We start from the raw sequence: 19,072 nt of genomic DNA, 5'->3' as shown, positions 1-19,072 counted from the left end.
CAAAAACATATGTATCATGTGTTTCCCAGAGGGAGAAGAAAAGGGAAAAAGGGGTAGAAAGACTATTTGAGGAAATAAGGGGTAGGTAGAAAGAATATTTGAGGAAATAATGGCTTAAAATTTCTAAACTCCTATAAAAGACATAACTATGCATGTTGAAGAAGCAGAACATACTCCAAAGTGAATAAATTCTAATAGACCTACTCCAATACACATACTAATCAGAATGTCGAACTCCCAATATACAGAGACAATCCTAAATGGAGCAAGAGAAAAATGATTCATCACATACAAGGAAAACACAATAAGGCTAAATGCTGATTTCTCATCAGAAACCATGTAGGTAAGAAGGCAGTGATATGATATATTCAAAATATTGAAGAAAGAAGAACTCTCAGCCTCAAATTCTTTATCCAGCAAAACTGTCCTTCAAAACTGAGGGAGGGCTTAAAATATTCACAGATAAATAAATACAGAAAGTTTGTCCACACGATTCCTTCCCTACAAAAATTACAGAAAGGAGTTCTGCAGACTGAGAGGGAAAAAAGGAAAGAGAAATTTGGAGGAAAGTGCAAAATGAAGGCTATCAGTAAGGGTAACTAAAAGGGTAAAAAGAGAGACCAAAATAATATGTAACATATAAAAAACAAAAGATGAAACGGTTGAAGTAAGTACCGCCTATTCAGTAATACATTAAATGTTAACTGATTAACCCCCCTCCAATCAAAAGGCACATATTGGCAAAATGGATTAAAAAGTATGATTCATTCATATGGTTTCTACAAGAGACACATCTTCAACTCAAGGACACAAATAGGTTGAAAGTGAAAAGTTGAAAAGAGGTATTCCATGCAAACAGTAACCAAGAAAGTGCCGGGGTAGCTATACTGATGTCAGACTAAATAGATTTTAAATGCAAAACTGTTAAGAGACAAAGACACTACTATATATTATTAAAGGGTAATCCACCAAGAAGAAATAACAATCAAATATGTATGCACCTAACCACAGAACCCCAAAATACATGAGGCAAACATTGACAAAACTGAAGGGGGAAATAGACATCTCTACAATAATAGTTGAAGACTTCAATACACCACTCGCATCAATAGGTAGAAGACATAGACAGAGGATCAATAAGGTAACAGAGAATTTGAGTAATATGATAAATGAATTAGAGTACCAGAAATATACAGAACACTGCACCCCAAACAGCAAGATATACATTCTTCTCAAGTGCTCATGGATTGTTCTTCAGGATAGATCACATGTTGGGTCAAAAAAAAAGTCTCAATAATTTTTAAATGATTGAAATCATGCAAAGCACTCTCTTTGGCCATAATGGAATGAAGCTGGAAATCAATTTCAGGCAGAGAACCAGAAAATTGAAAAACATATGGATGTTAAAAAATCAGTGGGTCAAAGAAGAAATTGCAAGAAATCAATAGATTCAGGAGATGAATAAAAATGAGAACATGACATATAAAAACTTATGGGATGCAGCAAAGGCAGTGCTGAGAGGGAATTTATAGATATAACCACCCACATTAAAAATAGAAATAGTTAAAATCAAAGATCTAACTGCACACCTGGTGGAACAGAAAACTAATCCCAAACCATTCAGAAGGAAAAAATAATAAAAACTAGAGCAGAAATAAATGAAATTGAGAATTAAAGAAAAAAATAAAATCAATAAAACCAAAGTTGGTTATTTGAGAAGATCAATAAAATTGACAAACCCTTAGCTGGATTGACAAAATAAAAATAGAGAAGATCCAAATAAAGAAAATCAGAAATGAGAAGGGAGATATTGCTACTGACCCCACAGAAGTAAAAAGGATCATAAGAGAATACTTTGAACAATTGTGCTAACAAATTAGACAATTTAGATGAAAGGGACAAATTCCTCAAAGCACATGAATAATCAACACTGACTCTAGAAGAGATGAAACGACTTCAACAAACCAATTACAAATAAAGAGGTTGAATCTGTCATCAAAAACCTCCCAACAAAGAAAAGCCCAAGACCAGATGGCTTCACAGGTGAATTCTATTAATCATTCTAATAATTAATACCAATTCTGCTTAAACTCTGCCAAAAAATTGAAGTAGAGCATAACACTACCAAACTCATTCTATGAAGTCGGCATTGCCCTAATACCAAAGCCTGGTAAAGATACTACAAGAAAAGAAAAGACAAATCTTTCTAATGAATACAGATGCAAAAATCCTTAGCAAAATAATTGCAAATAAATGAATGAATGGGCTTTATCTCAAGTATGCAAGGGTGGTTCAATATAAGAAAAGCAATTACAGTAATACACCACAATAACAAATCAAAGGAGAAAATCCACATAATCACCTCAGTTGCTGCAGAAAAGGCATTCAATAAAATCCAGTATCCTTTCTTGCTTAAACATTGCAAAAGATAGGAATAGAAGGAAGCTTCTTCAACATAATAAAGGGCATGTATGACAAACCCACAGTTAATGTCATACTCAGTGATGAGACTGAAAGCTTTCCTTCTGAGATCCTGAACAAGACAAGAATGCCATTGTCACCACTGCTATTCAGCATGGTGCTAGAAGTTCTACCTAGAGCAGTTAGGCAAGAAAAGGGAATGGAAGGCATCCAAATTGGAAAGGAAGAAGTATAACTTTCACTATTTGCAGATGACATGATCATATATATAGAAAATCCCCCCCAAAACTACAACAAAGCTACCAGACCTAATGAATGAGTTTAGCAAAGTGGCAGGATACAAGAACAGTCTCTTCAAAAAAATGGTGCTAGGAGAACGGATATCTGTATTTAAAAGAATGAAAGAGCTCCCCTATCTCATACTTTATACAAAAATTAACTCAAAATGAATCAAAGACCTAAACATGAGGCAAGAGCATAAAACTCCAAGGAAAAAATATAGAGAGGCATCTTCAAGATCTGGTGGCTCAGCAGGCAAGAATGCTTGCCTGCCATGCCAGAGGACCCAGGTTCGATTCCCGGTGCCTGCCCATGTTTAAAAAAAAAAAAATGATCTGTGGTAGGCAATGGTTTCTTACAATTTACATCCAAAGCACAAGCAAAGAAAGAAAAAATAGATAAATAGGACCTCCTCAAAATTACTTTTGCTCTTCAAAGGACTTTGTCAAGAAAGTGCAAAGGCAGCTTACTCAATGGGATGAAATATTTGGAAACCACATATCCAATAAGATTTGATATATCCAGATTATATAAAGAAATCCTACAATGAACCATATAAAAACAAACAACCCAATTTTTAAAATGGGCAAAATACTTGACTAGATATTTTTCCAGAGAGGCAATACAAATTGCTAAAAAAGCATAGAAGAGACCTTCAATATTACCAGCTATTATGGAAATGCAAATCAAAAGCACAATGAGATATCATTTCACACTAATAGAATGATCACTATTAAAAAAACTGAAAACTGCAAATGTTGGAGAGGATTAGAGAAAAAGGAACACTCATTCTTTGCTGATGGGAACGTAAAATGGTATAGCCACTGTGGAAGACAATTTGGAAGTCCCTCAGGCAGCTAATTATAGAATTGTAATGTGATCTGGCAATTCCACTACTGGGTATATATCCAGAACAACTGAAAGCAGTGACTCAAATAGACATTTGCACACCTATGTTCATAGAGGCTTTATTCAAAATTGCCAAAAAATGGAAGCAAACAAAGAGTCCATCAACTAACAAATGGATAGACAAATGTGGTATATACATACATAGGAATATTATTCAGCTGTAAGAAGGAATAAAGTCCTGATGCATGTGACGTCATTGAACCTTGATGACATTATGTTGAGTGAAATAAGCTAGACTCAAGCAACAAATAACAAATATTGTATGATCTTATGAATATGATAATAAGCAAACTCATAGAGATAGAGTCTAAAATATAGATTACTAGGAGATAGATTGGGGAGCTGATGCTTAATTTGTGCCAGAATTTTCAATTAGGCTGACTGCAAATGTTTGAAGGCACACATTGGTGATGGTGGCACAATGTTGTGAGTGTAATTAACAGCACTGAATTACGTGTGTGCTTGTGGGTGAAAGGGGAAGTTTAGGGTCGTGTATGTCATTAGAATGAAAGCTAGAGGATAAAACATGGGACTGTATAACAGTGAATCTTGTTGTGGATAATGACTGGGGTTAATAGTACAAATATGAGAACGTTCTTCCTTGAACTAGAAAAATGCAAATTACTGCTACATGGTCATAACAATAGGGTGGTATATGGGAAAAATATATACCTAATAAGAACTATATCGACTGTAGTTAACAATAAATTCTAATATTCTCTCATCGGTTGTAACAAAGGTATCACACCAATGCTAAGTGTCAATAAGAAGGGGGTATAAGAGCAATGGGGATTTTCTCTCTGTGTAATGAAAATGTTCTTAAGTTGATTTTGGTGATGAATACACAATTCTGTGAATATCAAAATGAATAACAGGAGAAGTTTAGGTGGAATGGGTGTGTTCTGCATCAAGTACATTGTCCTTACTTTCAAATTATGTGGCATCCACATAGCATCAAGTGGAAATTTGGCAATTATCTATCTAATGTGATCAATGGCAATGAACAGTCTGGTTAATTTGGCTTTTTAAAGTAAATTTTAGCTTTTCCCCCCTGCCCCTTAGTGCTCCTGGGCCTGCAGGTCTGTGGCAAGCCACGGATGCTGGTCTCTTGTTCTGCAGCATGGGGTTTGTTGAAGTTGTCAAGAACAAGGCCTATTTCAAGAGATATCAAGTGAAATTTAGAAGATGAGAAGGTAAAACCGATTACTATGCTCGGAAGTGCTTGGTAACCCAGGATAAAAATAAGTACAACACACCCAAATACAAGATGATAGTTTGTGTAGCTAACAGGGATATCATTTGTCAGATTGCTTATGCCCATATAAAAGGGGATATGATAGTCTGTGCAGCTTATACTCAAGAACTCCCAAAGTGTGGTGTGAAGGTTGGCCTGACAAATTATGTTGCAGCATATTGTACTGGCCTGCTGCTGGCCCTCAGGTTTCTCAATAGGTTTGGCATGGATAAGATCTATAAAGGTCAAGTGGAGGTCACAGGAGATGACTACAATGTGGAAAGTGTTGATGGTCAACCTGGTGCCTTTACCTGGTATTTGGATTCAGGGCTTGCCAGAACTATGATAGAAGTTCTGGGGCCTCTGAAGGGAGCAGTGGATCCCTGGTTATGATTCAGAAAGCAAGGAATTCAATGCAGAAGTACATCCAAAGCCCATCATGGGTCAGAATGTTGCAGATTATATGCATTACCTAATGGAGGAAGATGAAGATGCTCACAAAAAACAATTCTCTCAATACATAAAGAACAACATAACTCCAGACATGAGGGAGGAGATGTACCAGAAAGTCCACGCTGCTATTAGAGAGAATCCAGTCTACGAGAAAAAGCCTCAGAAAGAAGTTAAAAAGAAGAGCTGGAACCATCCCAAATTGTCTCTTGCCCAAAAGGAAGATCGGGTAGCTCAGAAGAAGGCAAGTTTCCTCAGAGCTCAGGAGCGGGCTGCTGAGAGCTAAACCAAAATGCAATTTTCTAAGAAGATTTTCAGATAAAGACAATAAATTTACCAACCTTCTATTTCTGTGTTAAGCTCTTGTGTTTTGAAGTTGTGAGAAATACCTTGAAATATAAGAGTTTAACAGTTATTTTCTCCAAAAATCAAGTATAATTTTTCCAGAAAAATGTTTATCTGCATATTTACTCCAACAAAGTTCAACATCTACTACTTGGGCTTCTCTTCTCCCTGACAGGAGTCCAGCCCTTCCTGAAAAAATTATCTATTATCACTAATAGATAATTCTTCCATCCATTTATTGTAACCAGATGATTAAAGGGAAGAAAAAATAACTTCAAAGCATACCATCTTAAAACTGGTGTTAATCCATGGCTTTAATTTTTCTTGAGAAACTATCCAACAAAAGACACACAACTTTACCACACTCACTTTGGCCACGTGACAACTTACAGCAGAAATATGGGTCTTTTCTACAAAAAGAAGTGTTTAGTTTTGTGGAGATGTTGAAAGATAAATGCCAAATCTGAATATACATATTTGAAAATAACATTCAAGGGAGCGAATATTAGCCCTACAAACCAAGTTTACATGAAAAAATTTTTTTACATGCATTAAAAAAAAGCCCTTTGGCCAACAGGGAATACTGCTTAGAAATGGAAAATTACCAGAGTCTTGCCTTTCACATAGTTGAGGATATATGGGTCAGGAGTGGGTTTTAAGATGGCAGTTTTGAAGGGCTCACTAGGCTGGTTGATTCTAAATGGACTCAATTTTATCTAGGATGAAAACTCACCACGTTTTGGCTGCATGCATATTTGGCTGTATATTGTCAAGTAGAACACTTGCTGAAGGATTTTGAATTTTAATAGGGTCAGTTAAAGCCACTTAAGGAAACATTCTGAAACACAGATGGGTACTTGATGTCTAAATGAGGTTTAAAATGTGTGTATAGGGTGGGCCACTGTGGCTCAGCAGGCAGAGTTCTCACCTCCAATGCTGGAGACCCAGGGAGACCCAGGTTTGATTCCCAGTGCCTGCCCATGCAAAAAAAAAAAATTGTGTGTATACATCTGTAGTACAACAATCCCTGTTATTAATCCAGCATCTGTTTTATGAAAGAGTAAGTTTACCTGCTTTGCAGTGTTAATTACTGTTAATGTGCTAAACTTGACCATACTAAGACATTAGTAAATTTATAAATTCTCTTAAGCAGCAGCTTCAGTGCAAACAATGTTTCCAGCAATGGTATTTTGGCTAACGTAAATCTACAAATTACACTTACTGCTGATGTCTAGGGAATGTGGCTTTTTATAGCATTTATTTTTATTTTTATTTTTTTAAGTCTTTAGTCAAAGTAGTTGCACAGTGAATGCACTGGGAAATGTAACAGCTTCTCAAAGGGCAGGAATGAAATCTTGGTGGTGTTGATCCTGTACATCCTAATACTTAGTACTCACGTGTACTTTCGCATGATGGTTTCTCAACTATGCCCAGGGGACAGAATTCAGTATAAGTAATTGGCAGGGATCTCTGGATCAGAAGCCATTAAAAATTTTGTTTTTTTTAGAAGTGGTAAGTTTCCTATAGTGGTAACAATGTTAAAATGTACTAAGAGTCATTGAGCATAGGAAATTTTCTTCCACAGCAATGTCTTTAGATTATTTAGTATCAAAGAATGTTCTATTTCTGTTTGATTTGCTGTGACTTTGAGAGCAATACAAGAATAAAGCTGCTTTTCTAATTCTTCACGAATTTTACTTGGAGCACCACGCAGCAGGTAATCTTTGAGTAACTGGCAGGCTTTTGCCAGGTTTGGTCGTATCGCTTCTAAAGCATACTTCATGGTACTCTACTCAGAGCTACTTCTACAACCTGTGCCATAGAGTCCAAATCGGACCCACAGTGACAATCCTTAAGTTCTTTAAGGTTTGTCTCTGGCACAATTTTTCTCGTGTCCACCATTTTCAGATCATACTTATCATTATAACCCAAGGATTTTGGCACTAGTATTACACATGAGGATGTTTCCATAGGGGCCGTGGAAAACATATTCCACACGTTTTAGAAGTCCTATGGCTATTTTAGCCTTTCTAGGCCATGATGGTGTGAACAACTGATCCATGCTTCTTCTGAATCCAGACAGAATAAAAAGCTCAATGACCCATGGAAAACTTATTCTGTAAGGAGAGGTATATTCAACACTTTCCACCACAGAATCCCATTAATCTGGGGGTATGTTCTTTATCTTGAAGTATTACCTTGAGGAGAAATTCATTTAATTGAGGAAGTGCCCATGGTAACTTGGCTTCTCCCAAGGAAACCTGGCCATCTTTGTCTCCATTAGTTACTGTCAAGATGAGATTAACCAGTTCAGAGGGGTTTTCTTGATCACCCACCTTGGCCTAGTAAAGGTAAGAATTTGATCAATTTTACAGGAGGAATGAAAAAAAAAATCTGTTATGTAACAAGTTTGTTTATGGGGATTATTACCATGCTAAGTAATAATTTTGCTACTGAATTCCCATAAAGGAACATATGTTCTATCTTCAAATATTTACTATAATTTGTAAGTGAAGTAGAACTATATTTTATGTAATGGCAGGGATTTCTGGATCAGAAAATGTTTTTAAAATGCTCAAAGTTGTTTTTTTATTAGAAGTGGTAATTTCCTACAATGGTAACAATGTCCAGATGAACTAATAGCTTGGTATGCTTTGCTAAATTTGTTTATTAAGAAATGGCGATCAGGATTCCTATAACTGTCTTAGAGCCCTAGGTAAATATAGTTAACCAAGACACTAAATATTTCCTTCTCTGCTCATATATTTACTTGCAAAATTGAATGTAATGTACCCAAATCCAAAGTCTACTGAATTATATTCTCTTGTTTTTACTTACCACATTTTTAACAGAATTATTTTGTTCAAATTGTATTGATTTCAAAGTATTTTGCTATTAAGATTCCCTGGGATAAATCACCTGAAAATGCAAAATGGCCAAAGAAAAAGATTTTGAGTGAAATAGGAATAAAAATTGAGAAAAAGAAAATTCTCCAAAAAAAAAAAGTAAATTTTAGTAGGAAGTAGTGAAATGTCAGGAGACCTCTTAAATGAGTTTCCTTTAATTTTCAAGTGAACTTGCAGTTCCTGACTTTATTTTCCAATTACCATATGATTGTTGCATTAATAATACTTTGTTCTTAGAGTCCCTTGGATTCAATTAGCTCAAAGTACATTTAGGTATATATGTAGGTTGCAGTTTCCATTCAGATGTGTGAAATAGATTCAAGAAGCAAATATTGGATACTATGCTAATTTACCTGTCCCTATAATTCTTTTCTGCATTCTAGCCATAGTGATTTCTTGTTTCCTTTGACAAGTTCACTGATATATACTGACAATTCTTGATACATTTAGAGGGATAAAATTTTGACATGCCTTACTTTGAAAGTGTTAGCCAGACTTGACTTCTTTCATCGTTGAATTGTATTGCTCATATTTATCAAAATTTTCATTCACTCATTTAAATCAGTATTTACTTGGCATACCCTAATTTTATGCAATGCACTAAACTAGATTTTAGATTAAATCATTAGGAAATTGCCAATGTGCAAAGAATTTTGACCAATACAAGTTCCAATTTCGTATGCTTCAACCAAATATATGCCATGTGGTAGATATTAGAAAAAGTAAGGCCAGAATGAAGAGGAGAGAATTTTTTGGAGGAAGTTAAATTTAGTATTTTGCCTAGCATGACTAGATTTCAATAGAGATATAGTAAGGAGATTATTCCAGAACATAAATGGAATGTACAAGAGGATAGAGGTAGATTAATATACAGTGTGTTCAGAGAATTCCAAGTTGTCCAGTCAATCTCCTTATCTCCTAACTACTGCTTAAGGAGATTGGATGGTTTCTGAAAAAAAAGAGAGTTCAGTAATGGAGGCAGTGCCCATAAAGGACCAGAGTAGATTACAGGCAAAGGGAGCCCGAGAAGGTGATGGCAGGGGCTCAGCTGAGAGCTGATGAGGAAAAGCCATGTGGAAGAAGACCTGTCAGGCACTGATTATCCAGGATAAGGAAGAGTCAATTATGACTTTTATTTATTGAGACTAATGACTGCGGAAAATGGTGCTATTTCACAGATGAATATGACAGAAGGAGAAACGGGGTAGTGAGAAAAGATTCTGAGATCAGCGATGGAGGTACTAACAATGCATCCATATGTGTAACTCAGAGTAAGAGTTAGGAATATTGCAGATGGTAATATCTGCAAGCTCAAATTAAAGGAAGATATGGAAATGATAATTCATCTGATGGGGTACATATCACTAACTCCAGGGAGAAATTATACAGAAAGAAAAGAGTGCCAAGTCCAGAGACCTGGATCATAAAAACCTTTCATGGTGACACAAGGGTTAAAGTATACAGAACCCTGTGAAGGAGACTTCCATTTCTGAGATAAGCTTGTTTGGATCAACTCCTCACTGAACTGAACATTCTATAACAAATATTTAAAAAATTCTAGATCAAATATTTTAAAAAATAAAATTTTAAATGCACCAAAGAGATGAGAAGAGAGTAAGGAATTATGAAGCCATAATCCAAGGTCAAGTGGGGGCCCAGAGCTTCAGTGCAGCACTGAGCTTGTTATTGTCCTCAGAGACTTTGAAATCAAGTTCTGTGGTCTGTCAAATGGGAGAGTCAAACCGGATCCCTGCTTGCAGGAAGCTGAGATACCAAAGGGCCACACTATCAGGGTAAAGGAACATGAGGCAAATTCATCCCCCCACCAGCCAAAGTAGCCCTAGGGGACTGCATTGGTGCTGAGAAGAGCAGAGGAGAAATAAAAATCTTTCCCTTACAAGCTGTGTCTACCAACTGGTCCTCGTGCACATTTTCATCCCACATTCACATCATCTAAGCAGTCAAAAAAGTACCAAGTCATTAATTTCATCTAATTTTACTCTAAGTTGGTCTTAGACTAGTAATACATCTAAATTCCTAGCAGAAATATAAATGTACATGCTTTCTGGAGGAAGGTATCTTCATTCATTGCCTCAAAGATTCTCTACAATTAATGTTTCAAGGATAATATGCAAAAGCAGCAAGAAAAAACCCAACAAATTATACAAGAAAATAAGATACTATGAGTGAGAAAAAGTGGGAAAATAGCAGAAACAGAACCATAAAACAAGAGATAAGAATTATCAGCAAATATTTTACAATGATTGTGTTGTGTAAGTTTAAATCAGTAAAGGAAAATCTTGAAAAAATCTGCAGGGAAAGGAGACTACACCAAATAGTGTAACCGAATTTTTAAAGGAATCAAAACTTCCAGACTTAGAAAGTATAACAATTGAGAAAGTCTAACAATTTTTATTGGCATACCATTGGGATGGGAGAGAGAGGATGGTGGCAATATTTGAAGAGAAAATGGCTAAGAAATGTTCAGAAATGATAAAATATAACAATATACAGACTAACACAATCCAACCAACTGCAATTAGAGTAAATAAAAATAACTCCAAGTTAAGATACACCATAATGAAGCTGCATAACATGAAAGGAATACAGAAAAATCTTAGCAGACAACAAATAGACTAACATACGGTCATTAAAATTATCTTGTAGAAAACATGGAAATTGTTCCTGACATAATGGTAGAATTTGCTTTTTAAAGCATAGTGTACATAAAAGTCTCAATTTTGTAATAAAAATGCACAGGGTTCCCAGTGTCTGCCCATGCCAAAAAAAATGCACAGGACAAAAAGATAAAGCTATACATGGAAATGCTAATGCTTAGTTTTGAGTAGTGGGATTTTAGGTAATATTATTTTGTTTCTTTTGATTTTGATTTCTGCAATGAACATGTTTTACTTTTGTGAAGAAATTATTTTAAAAGTTTTTTTTTAACCCGCTCAGAGCTTGAATCAGGAGGACTCTTATTTGCCTATTTGTTTGCTTTTATTATTTATTATTTATTTATTTTGTGAAGAGAAGACCCAGAACCACCCACTGACAAGTATCAGTTGTCTTCCACGCCTCACTTCCTCTTGCACTTAGAAAATATTTCTTAAAGTAGTTTGTAAATAACTACACTTGGTAATTATTGACAAGATGTATTATTCAGGTAAAAATTATGAGAGCCCTTTCCCTCAATATATATTAAACTCTTCCTCTTTTCTTTTCTTGGAAACAGAATCAAATCTAGTGTCCTTGTCAAAATGTATCACCGAGCAAAAGAAAATTCTATATTGGTCAGTGGAACCCAACCCAAACCTATCCTTATTTACTAAACTTGCCTCCCTACGAAAGAGAAAGTAGGTGAACAAGTTTAGTTCTGATTTAGCAGCTTTGGAGAGGAGGGACAAGTGAGGAAGTAGTTCTGCTTGAAAGAGAGGATTGAATGGGACACTAAAAGAAGTAAGATGTCTGGTCACACACTGAAGCTCTGTGATTGTCTGTACATTCATGTCATTAAGATGACTCCCTGAGAAATTGAGAGGTGCAGCCCCTTGGAGGGCAGTGTGGTGGTTCTACGGTGGGCTAGGGGTGAGGTTGGCATATGATCCTGCAACCCTGTTGCTCAGTATGTACCTGGAGGAACTGAGGGTGGGGACATAAATGGATATTTTCACACTGGTGCAGTAATGTTCCAGATCCACAATGGATGGAGGTGGTCTAAGGGTTCACAACTAAGGAATGGAAGGGAGAACTATGGTGTATACATACAATGGACTATTCAGCAGCCTGAAGAAGGAATGAAGTTGTGAAGCATACAACTAGGTGAATGGACCTTAAGGTCTGTATGCTGAATGAAATGTCAGAAACAAAAGACAAGTATTATCATGCGTCACTCGTGCCTAGCTATAATATAAAAACTCAGTGAACTGAAGTCAAGAGTGTGGATTATCAGGTTACGACTTATTGTAAAGGATCCTAGATTGTAAGCTCTTATAGCAGTCACATATATTCAGGAGTTGTAACTGTATTTTTCTAACTTCTGAGATACTTAGCAGTTTGTACATAACCTGGTCATTCACAGAAACTTCAAGTATTTATTGGACAACTTAGACTCAGAGCTTTGAAGCTATGAAAATCAGAGTACTCCATACAGGAACTGTTTAAAAAGCTGAAAAAGGGATCAGACTTCAACTAGAGATATGAATGAAGCTGATCTGGATAGGACTAAGGTAGATCAGAATACAGGGTAAAAGATGGCATCATCCATATTTAAAAATTTCAACCTCTGTGTAAGATCAAAGGGAGAGGTGTTTAGTTGGTGCAAAATTTATATATTGGGTAGTGCATTACCTAATTTAACTTGTATGGTCAGGTTAGTTGAACACCGTAAGTACATTGAATCTTGAATAATGTGAGCTCTTTATTGGTTTGTGCAGGCTAGTGTGATGCCCCCATATATCCCAGGGTAATTTTGTAGGTGAATAAAGAAATATTTGCAAAGTCTCCTTACGGGACTGGAGAGAAAGGAGGAACTATTCATCTTTCCCATTTGGAGAATTCTGATATTCTCACAAGCAGCGGGGACAACCAAATCAATAGTCAGAGCCCTCGATCTTGGGGTTCACCCCTGTATTGCTTAGGGTTCCCTAGAGAAACAGAATCAACAGGGAACACTCACAAATACAACATTTATAAAAGTATCTCACATGATTGCGGGAATGCAGAGTCCAAAATTCGCAAGACACTGTGAAGCTGACGATTCCGATGGAGGGTCTGGACGAACTCCACAGGAGAGGCTCACCAGCTGAAGCAGGAATAGAGCCTGTCTCTTCTGAATCCTCCTTAAAAGGCTCCCAGTGATTAGATTAAGCATCACTCATTGCAGAAGACACTCCCCTTGACTGATTACAAATGGAATCAGCTGTGTGTGGAGCTGACATGATCATGATTTAATTCTATGAAATGTCCTCATCGCAACAGACAGGCCAACACTTGCCCAACCAAACAGGTACCACCACTTGGCCAAGTAGACACGTGAACCTGTCCATGACAGCCCCTATGAAACTTATTCCTGCAAAGGAGAGGCTAAGACTATTTAAAATTAGGCCTTTCTCTAAGCCAACGCAGCAGGTGAACTCACTGCCCTTTCCCCTATGTAGGACATAACCCCCAGGAGTATAAACATCCCTGGCACCATGGGACAGAACCCCCAGGATTCATCAGCACCCAGCATCCTGGGATTGAGAAAGCCTTCTTCACCAAAATGGAGAAGAGAGAAATGAGACAAAGTTTCAGTGGCTGAGAGATTTCAAACAGAGTTGAGAGGTTATCCTGGAGATTATTCTTATGCATTATATAAATATCCCTTTTTAGTTTATGGTGTATTGGAGTAGCTGGAGGGAAGTACCTGAACCTGATGAGCTTATGTTCCAGTAGCCTTGATTCTTGAGGATGATTGTATAACGGTAAGACTTTTGCAATGTTACCGTGTGATTGTGGAAAGTTTGTAGCTGATGCTCATTTTATCCAGGGTTTGAACAGATGAGTAAAAAATATGTATAATAAATAAATAATATGGTAAAATAAATTGGGTAGGTTGAAATACTAGTGGTCAATGAAAGGGAGGGGTAAGGGGTATGGAATGTAAAAGTTTTTTCTTTTTTCTTTTTATTTCTTTTTCTGAAATGAATGCAGATGTTCTAAAAATGATTATGGTGAAGAATGCACAACTATGTTATGATATTGTGAGCCATTGAATGCACACCATGTATGGACTGTATGTGTGTGAAGATGTGTCAATAAAAATACTTTAAAAAAAAAAGATGACTACCCGAGAGCCAAGTCTATTCCTTCAGCTCTCCATGAAGTGGGAAATAAAGTACCAGAGCAGCAGAACCACTGACTGTGCATCCACTATATAAATCACATCTCTGCAAGGATTAGAGGCAGGAGAATGGAAGCCAAATAATAGAGATAGTTTTCCTTATTACTTATTGAGAATGAAAATCTTCAAGCATCTAGGGTGTGATCCATTCATTTTCTTTAAGGGTGTTGGGGAAATGACCCCCAGGGGTGGGGAAAAGAAGAATGGCAGGTTAACCCAGACTAATCTCTTAGTCCACTTGAACTCCTGGTAAATAGGTTAATACTGTTTGCTAAAAAGAAGAGTTCTGCAGAATGCCTTAGCAGGATGTCCTTCCTGAGGATTATTTATACATAAATAAACTCAGACTTCATGGGTTTATGAGGCATGTTTCCTTGAAGAATATCACTGAGGTTATATGACACTCTGGAGTATAAAATGGAGATGTTTCATATCTTAAATTCTTCCTGTAGTGTGAGGTAAATCTGCAAGACCTTACCTGTAAACCTCATCTATTTTTCTGGGTCAGAGAGGATATTTAATGCAAGGAGAAAGGACCTAGAGAAATGTCTTTGATGCCCCATACATCTGTCTGCTTTGTCCTTGCTTCTTAATTGCCTATATACTGAAATTATTAATAAAACTTATTAGGTAAGGATTTTTCATGTGAGTCTAATTGCACAATCTTATCTTGTGTCCTAGTTTACTCATCAATAAAGGGACTTTTTAATCCTTGGTGATAGAGTATTCTATTGAGCCATGTGACTAGACTAAGGTGAACTGAAATTGGCAGCAAATTACTTGTCCTCAGAAATGGTTCTGCAATATTCTAGGATCGGTGAATATTCCTCTCTCTGTTAACTCTGCTATAAAATCAATATGTATGATTCTGAATATGGCAGAATTCAACAATTAAAAAAAATCCTAGAAAAAGACTGTAAGAACACATGCAAAAATGTTATTAGCAGATATCTGTGTGTAGTAACATATGAGGCAATATTAACAATTTTTCCTTATTTCATCTACCTCCTAAACATTTTATAATTACATGCATACTTCCTTTTATAAATTAAAAAAGATAAGATTTTGAAACTACAATCTTGTGTATTACAAAAATGAACACAACCATATTAAAAATATATACTGCACCATATATGAACTAGTATATTCTTGAAATCATAGGGATTTCGGTGATTTTATACCCTTCAGTGTTGCTAATATTTTTATAATAGCATGAATTATCTGCAATGAAAAAAAGCTTAAATTTTATAGGAGAGTATATAATTTGAAATAGATTTTAAATAGGGCGGTTGCCCTTCCTTTTGCCCCTTCCAACCACTTATTCCTCTATATGATAGTTAATATTTAAAACACAGAGAAGTTTAAATTTATAGTCTTCAACATTTAGTTAATAATCTCTAAGCCATATTCCTGCCAGATTCTCTGAAAATGCTGGCAATGTTATAATACTATAGACACTTATTTAGTCTTGTGCGTACATATTTTATTCTGGCTGTTAGCATTAATGAAGAAATTCATCTAAGAATTTAAAACGTATTTACTTCACTACTACCTTAAGAATAGATTTTTTATATATTTTCTTTTACTATTGTGTCAGTGATGAAAAAATGTGACAGTTTTGGTTTAGGTTCCAAAAAATAGAAGGCAGGGTCTGCACTACCCCTTTATCTTCTTTCATCATAGTCTAATTACTATTGAAACAGTCTGAGAAGTAGTTAATCCTATTCTTATTTTGTCTTCTTGAATTGCAGATTTGGGGAAATGGCTCTGGAATAAATGGACATATTCAATCTAGAGCTAAAATTATAAAGTCAATCCCTATATGAGTCATTGCTTTGTGCAGTCCCATGGATACAGACTTAGTCAGAGTCTGCTTGAAAAGATAATAAAACCCAATTGTAGTGTGAAACCAGGAATGAGGCTCTGCAAGAGTCTCCAGGAACATTATGTAGAAATAGAACAAATTAGGATCGAGGTTCCAAAGTTTCAGGAAGTAGGTTTTATTAGTCTATGGCCATAGGGCTCAGCCAAGTAGCCTCTGTAAGTCTGAGCCCCAAGCAGGGGCTGATACAAAATTTTATGGACAAAATGGCTCGTTTGGGACAGGGTTTTTCCCAATATGGTAACTGGCGATGTTCAAGGGAGATGATTGGGTACATGCTGACAATCAGACCCAGAAGGATTGCAAAGCTGAGTTCACAGAAGTGGATGAGTGGTTACGGGGGAGGGGCTCCTATGGAAGCCTCTTATCTTTGCTTATGTGCGCTTCCAACTGTCCTTGGGGCTGGGAGACTTTCCAAGGAGGGAGTAGCTTGAGTAAATAAGGAGCCTGCTTGCTGCCAGAAGCCTGCATGTTACGCAATAAATCCATGGCCATTTATCCATCCATCCATTTCTCCATCCATCTATCCATTCATCCATTCAACAAATAGTCCTTAGTAACAAGTGTGGGACAGGGGATTCAACAGTGGTAAGCAAAATCCACACATTCCCTGAGCTTAATGAATCCTACATTTTAGTTGGAGAAGGAGACATTATAGAAATAATCACAAAATTAAGTACATATTTTTAACCTACAATAACAGCTATAAATATGCTATGAAAAAAAAAACATAAGAGGGGAACCCAGTTTGGGTTGGAGAATCAGGGAAATGTCTTCGAAAATGACATTTAACCTGAGGCTGGAGTTATGAGTAGGTACAGGGAAGAATGTTTGAGTTGGAGGCAAGAGAGCTAGAAGGAAGCTTGGAGAAAGGAAACAGCATGGAGTATTTGAGGAAATATACAAGGCCAGTGTGGTTAAACCAGAAGTGAAGGAATTGGGAGTGGAGGGCAGTTCAAGTGTCTCAGGCTCCACAGACTTTGGAATTTTATCTCAGAGCAATTGGAGGAGCAACGGGAAGAGTTTTTGAGCAAGGGAACAACCTTCCTAGGGAAATAAATTAAGGTGAATACCTTTTGCCCCATCTCGTAGAGACTAAAACTGTAAGTATTTTGTGGGAATATCAGATTTAAAGTTAAGTACTTCTTATAGCATTTTGGTTAAGATTGCAGACTCTGAATCCAGACTGTCCACGATCTGCCAATGTCTAGGTGGGTGAATTGAGGTCAGCCTCTAAATCTGTAAAATGGGGATAATAATTTGTTAGAGAACTAAATGATTAATGCATGTAAAATGCTGCTGAACATAGTATGTGGTACATACTACGTAATCAAAAATAATAGCTATTATTTCCATTCACTGCCACATAAAATAATCATGCAGTGGACCTTTACATTCCTTGCATAAGTTAATACAGGATGCGTTTTTAGTGTGCTAAATTGTACTCAGTGTTTTCAGAGTAATTAGCCAAATACATTAACTGTTCTGGGAAGAGATGAAGCCCTGATGTCTATTTTTTTTTGGTGTGTTTGTTATATACCAAATATAGAGATAATTAAAGTCTAGACTCTATCTGTTGATAGGTTTAGAGAAGCGTAATGAGACTCATGCCATAAAAGAATAATACACAGGGCTATAATGAACAGAAATTTCACAACACAAATGAAAAACAATTAATTTTATTTATGTCAGAAACACATTAGCCAAGTCTTCTTACAGTCTTTCAATATTTGTTTTATGTCATAACAACTTCCTAATAATATAACCAATTATGCCTTTCTGTTTTGGACTAAAGTTTTTACTTTCTTTCACACATAGTTTGGTAAAATTATTAAGTGTAAGATAAAATCCTTTTGCTGTGGTTTGATCAATGCACTAGAAGTACTCATACCTTGATGTAGTTGAATACAGATACAAAAGATCCTTGCAGGTACTTTATACCCCAAAACAGAAAATAACAATTTTCTATAGGAAAGGGATTGATTGTTTTGCATGGTAGCAAGACCTGACTTCCTATTTGCATGTGATACTTGCTCCAGTATTCGTGGGTAGCACGCATGTTATATGAATGTTCGATGCTTGTGCATTGTGTGGAAAGGAGTAAAGAGCAAGCTATAGAATAATTGGGCTCTAGATCAGCCTCAGGGCAGACAACCAGATGTAAATGTCAGAATTTCTGGCATGTTCATCTCCAGCTATGTGGGAAGAAGGGATAGGGCACAGGCAATGACAAACCTGCCTTCATCTAATACCTTAGCATCAAGGAACACGCTTGGCCCACCAAGCCAAACTGCAGAACACATGAAACAATTGGGAGTTCTGGTTAAATAAGGTGAGCTCCATTACACTGAAACATAGAAACATTAGCATACAGTGCAGGTTTGCAAATGTCCCCTTACCGGTCCATGATTAGTTTTTCATTAGTCCTTGCTAAAACGAGGAAGATGTAGAAAATGTAGTAACTTTTCATAAGGTAAATTCACAAAGTAAGGTCTGAATTTTTGACACACACCCCCCACTCTTTCTTGTGTGGAATAATAGTTGTAGAAACTGATTTTTTTTAATTAATGTTCTTTACCTGGTAAGATAAAAATTGATACAATTATGCCCGCCTGCAAAATGTGTAAACCTTTATTTCTTTATTAAATGTGAAACCTGAAGTTCTGGGATCCACTAGTATAGAACACATGCAAAAATGGTAATCAGAAGGTCAGAAGTCCAAATGAGCCCTAATCCAAAGCCTTGAACCCCCATAAAATGAG

The 19,072-nt window shown here is 36.4% G+C and overlaps 1 long non-coding RNA gene and 2 pseudogenes across 1 annotated transcript in view; 1 reads left to right on the top strand and 2 right to left on the bottom strand.

Annotated features, from left to right (window-relative positions):
- The window catches only part of LOC143686263 (uncharacterized), a 50,988-nt gene that overhangs the window by 19,372 nt on the left and 12,544 nt on the right, over nt 1–19,072 (bottom strand). The gene's annotated exons all lie outside the window — the stretch shown is intronic.
- Nucleotides 4,730–5,693, top strand: LOC143686251 (large ribosomal subunit protein uL18 pseudogene; annotated as a pseudogene).
- LOC143679058 (divergent protein kinase domain 1A-like) lies at nt 7,194–17,395 on the bottom strand (annotated as a pseudogene).

This window comes from Tamandua tetradactyla, chromosome 1 (assembly GCF_023851605.1).
Source record: "Tamandua tetradactyla isolate mTamTet1 chromosome 1, mTamTet1.pri, whole genome shotgun sequence".
NCBI lineage: Eukaryota > Metazoa > Chordata > Mammalia > Pilosa > Myrmecophagidae > Tamandua > Tamandua tetradactyla.
Note: the sequence above shows the minus strand (reverse complement) of the source record. Positions and strands in the feature narration are given on the sequence as shown.